The sequence below is a fragment of the Cebus imitator genome, unplaced genomic scaffold, assembly GCF_001604975.1.
Source record: "Cebus imitator isolate Cc_AM_T3 unplaced genomic scaffold, Cebus_imitator-1.0 Scaffold751, whole genome shotgun sequence".
Lineage (NCBI taxonomy): Eukaryota > Metazoa > Chordata > Mammalia > Primates > Cebidae > Cebus > Cebus imitator.
The window spans coordinates 523,074-528,078 of NW_016108066.1; positions in this window are offsets into that span (position 1 = coordinate 523,074).

The window sequence follows — 5,005 nt, forward strand, 5'->3', positions numbered from 1 at the left end:
ATTTTTTGTAGTTTTAGTAGAGACGGGGTTTCACCATGTTGACCAGGATGGTCTCGATCTCTTGACCTCGTGATCCACCCGCCTCGGCCTCCCAAAGTGCTGGGATTACAGGCTTGAGTCACCCCGCCCGGCCGGCTCTTTATTTTCTAACTCTATCCTTATTTGTCAAGGAACCACTGTCCAGAGCTGCTGGCTGTCAGCCACCTTGAGAGGATGCTGCAGGGTCTGCGAGGCCACCGCCCCTCACTTTCCCTTCTTTGACTTTCTTCATTGTTCCCACCCAGGTACAAGGCATCCAATTGTACTGGAGAGAGGTGATGGGCTAAAGGGATTAGAATTTAGAAAGATTTTGTTATTTTTATGAACTATACATTTACATACATGTTTTTATAAAGTAAATATTTGTATGAATGCCTTCATAGTTCAAAGAGCAAATACGAGATGGTGAAATGTGCCATGGAATGGCCCTACTGTTTCGTCTGCTGTATTCTCAGTGGGTCCCCTCATCCAGAACTCGATGCGACTCCCGCTCCCTGAAGCCTCTCCTTTCTCCCATAAACCCCATTTCCCCTGCTCCTACCCCTCCCTCAGCAAGCAAAAGGAGGTGAGAATCCAGCTGTGGATTTCCCCATGTCTGGGTCATTCTGACAAGATCGCATTCAGGGGCCCCTGTGGGGAGAGGAAGAAATGAGAAACTCAATTAGAGTGGTGCTTGGTGGGGAGTGGGAAGGCAAGGCCTATCAGCAGAATGCTTCCAAGTGGGCTTCAGCAACACAGTTCTGTCAGTGCAAACCTCCCGGGAGGCTTCAACGATCCAGTTCAGGGTCCTTTGAAGATGCATCTCTTTATTCTTCAGGTCACCCAGGAGGTACACATCAATTAAACAACATGCCCACATGTAAAGACAAGCAGTGCTTCTCAGCAGGAAGTGTGGACTAATCCACTGAAAGCAGCAAAACCTTTTCCTAATTGGGATGAAATTTGCCCTGGCCGGCCTCCTCACAGTGAGGGATGATTCCCTTACTCAGAACAGGGCTCATTCACCTTGGTTCTTCTGCTAGCCTTCCATTCCCTACAGGTCTATTAGAGAATTAAAAAAGGGATTCATTAAAAGTATCCTACCTATTAACCCTTTACTGTCTATCACTTTGTGGGAAAAATCCCAGAAGACTTTTTCAAATCATTTCATTTTCTACCCAGGTGAAATTCTTGGTAAAGGGTTTTCTATAATGTTTGTACACAAAGAGGTCATTTCTAAGTAAGCCCTCGGGTTGTAGATAGTCTGGGTAGATGGTTTATGAGTTATTCACTCGAAAAAGCTGAATACTAGTTCCCTATCGAAATAGTATCTAGGGGAACAAAATCAAGATTCTGAGTGGGAAACGTTGGCATTTTCATATGCTTTCCTGCTTTTTTTCTATCAGTTTCAGGGGCTGAATTTTTCAGCATTAGTAAAGCAATAATTTGTGGGATGCTGTTAGTATAATTTTTATTTGGAATTGAGATTAAAATGGACTATATCACATATAGCTGTATTTTGCAGCAGTAATGAAAATGTAGAAGACCATTTCTTTTCACAAATCAGTTATTCTGTCTTTGCAGTCCATGGGAATTATTACTGAATAGGCCTTTCGTTTTCCAGTTTTGGATTTTATATACTTAGAAGAGTATTTTCAGTTAAAAAAAAAAAAAGTTTTCCTTTTTACAAATCTTAAAGAGCTCACTCTCTGAGATAACTGAGAAAAAGGTGGCATTTTCATTGACAGAGTGAGCATCATGACATTGTGACTAAAGTAGCTATGACTCAGCATCTCAATAACTTTTTACGGATGTGTTATATATACTATGGCTGGCACAGTAGAAAAATATATTTACCGAGGGTCAGAAAGATGAATCTATGTTTCGGTTCTGTCCTGGCTGGCTGGAGGAACTTGAATAATTCACTTGGTATTGTAGGAATTGTTCCCAGGACACAGGTTCTAAGACAGATGCTGGTGTTCAGGTGTTTATTAGGGAGCACTTTGGGATGAGCAGCTGTGGAAGGGAGAGGAATGAAGGAGGACTGGGCAGAGGAGCAGTTGAGCTGAGATATACCTGATAGTCTCCACTACCCCACTGCAGCTCCGGAGCTAGAATGTGCCTGCAGATTTCTCCTTTGTTGGACTTTTATACCTCTTACTCAGTCACTGCGTGCAGGATACAAACTGGGAGGGTGTGACCTCAGGAAGGCAACTTTTTGCACCTTTGTCTGTCTCTCTATCTCTCTCTTTCTTTGTTTCTTTCTTTTTTTCTTTGTTTCTTTCCTTCTTTCCTCCTTCCTCCCTCTTTCCCTCTCTCCCTCCCTTCCTTCCTCCCTCCATTCTCTTTTCCTTTCTCTCTTTTTTTCTCTCTTTCTTTTTGAGACAGGGTCTCCCACTGTCACCCAGGCTAGAGTACAGTCATACAATCTCAGCTCAATGCAACCTCCACCTTCTGGGTTCAAGTGATTCTCATGCCTCAGCCTCCTGAGTAGCTGGGATTACAGGTGCCCACATCTGGTAATTTTTGTGTTTTTTTTTTTTTTTTGAGCTGGAGTTTCGCTCTTGTTACCCCGGCTGGAATGCAATGGCGCGATCTCGGCTCACCACAGCCGCCACCTTCTGGGTTCAAGTGATTCTCCTGCCTCAGCCTCCTGAGTAGCTGGGATTACAGGCACGCGCCACCATGCCCAGCTAATTTTTTGTATTTTTAGTAGAGACGGGGTTTCACCGTGTTGACCAGGATGGTCTTGATCTCTTGACCTCGTGATCCACCCGCCTCGGTCTCCCAAAGTGCTGGGATTACAGGCTTGAGCCACCGCGCCCGGCCAATTTGTATGTTTTTAATAGACACAGGGTTTCACCAAGTTGATCAGGCTGGCCTCGAACTCCTGATCTCAAGTGATTCACCTGCCTCGGCCTCCCAAAGTGCTGGGATTACAGGCATGAGCCACCATGCCTGGCCTGCACATGAGGCTAATTTCTGAGGAGACCCACAGCTGAACATTGCTTACTGACAAGTTCCCTCTGAAGCTGGAGTGAGTCCTTTTCTCACAGTGGAGCCAGGTGGGGAAATATCTATCCATCCCACTTGACTTCTGTGAGCTTCAGTTTTCTTATAAATACTGTATATAGTCTGAATTCGATGCCTGTAATACACATAGGTAGTGCTTAGAACTTCATTAACTCACAAAACACACTATGATTATTATTACTCAAAAGGTAGCAGTTGCGACAGGTAGTTTCACAGTGTCTGTTCAGACAGAAATACAGATGCTTTCAGCATAATATTATTCATAAGTGCTTGTTAGAGAACTTACAGCTGTAACAACTTCTTGAATACCTAGTACTCTGTTTGTTTGCTTGGAGAGAAAAGTCCAAGGTATTTTTGTGGCAAATTAGGAAGGCAGGATTGTATAAAGATACAAAGATACAGGGACGTCTCACAGAACTCTCAGACGGGAATCCAGATGGATGCTAGGAACAATTGACATAGGAAGACATAACAGTTTATTCCACATGTTTATCTCTGCTTTCTAAAAGCAGCAGCAGCACTGAAACACATTTATGTTTGCTTTTTCTCCTTTCTTGTTCTGCAGATCACCTTCTTTCACTTCTTTGGTCTCCCATGGCAGAAAATACGGTAGTGACAGTGTCCAAGCTTTACATATTAGATCCAGCATCGAAGCAGTTCTGAAATCTCTGGAGGGCTCTGACTGGTTTGACTTAGGCCAGGTGTCCAGCTCTGAATCAAAGGTGGCCAGGGTCGCATTTTCCTGTGGCTCTTTCTGCTTCATACATTGTATGATTAGGACGCGCAAGGGAGCAGTGGAGTTTCAAGACAATGCCAAGAAGGTACGGAGCAGATAAAACAGGAGGCAGCCACATGCTTGGAAAGCCAGGGAAAATGCTTTTCTTAGATGTTATCTTAGAGAACAAAGATAATGTGGATCACTAAGAAAAGTTGATTATGGATTAGAGGGTAACAGGATTTTTATCTGCTGGCAAAAGTGCTGCATAAACTCTAAAATAGCATTGCAGTCTCAAAAGATACAACATTTCTCCCAGCTCAACAATATAAATTATATTTATATTGGATTTTTGGAGTTAAGTGGGGCTTCTAAAAACTATTTTCTAAAACTGCATAGCTGTTCCCAGCTCTCTGTTACATTTTCTGATCTAATGCCAATATAATAGTCCTAATGTCCTTGCAATTGTCAAAAATAAAAGAGATGAATGAAATAGTTTTGAAAATGTGTTTCCTCATATCCAATATCCAATTCACTGATGTGGGTGAATTTTCTCTCTCTGATGAGCAGCATGCTCCAGCATGGGAGTCAGACACAGTTGGGTTTGAATTCTGACTCATCTCCTGACTAGCTCTCTCATCTTGAGCGAGTGACTCTCACTCTTCAATAAGTAAATGTTCCTGCATCCTTAAAAGCTGCAGCATCTTCTTTCTCTTCAGTGAAACCTCTCACCATCTACTTGCCTGAAAGCCAGCTCGTTTATAAGAACATTTCCCCTGAGGTCTTCTCAAGATTGGCTGTGTTCTTTTTCTCATATCCGACTTGCCTTCGATGTTGTCCCCTCCCCAAGTTCTCATTCCCAACTGTCATTGTCAGATACTAGGTATCCCTTTCCCCTTGAAACAAACAAACAAACAAAAAAATAAGTTGAATTTAAAAAATAAAATAAGCGCCTCCTTAGTGAGACTTACACATTTATTTGTATAAGCTGCTTCTCAGTTTTAACAATCAAAATTCTGTGGACATACCTTTATTCATTGATCCTTTTGACATCAATCTAGGTGTCCTCAGATGGCAGCCTTCTTTTCCCACCCAAACTCTTTCCATTATCTCATATGACTTCAGAAACTATGAAGATGCCTACACATTTTAGCCTCTCCATTCCTAGACCACCTCGTTTTCAATTTCCTCTTTACAACCGTACTGTAAACACCCATCTCTAATAGTCAAGTCTTGGGC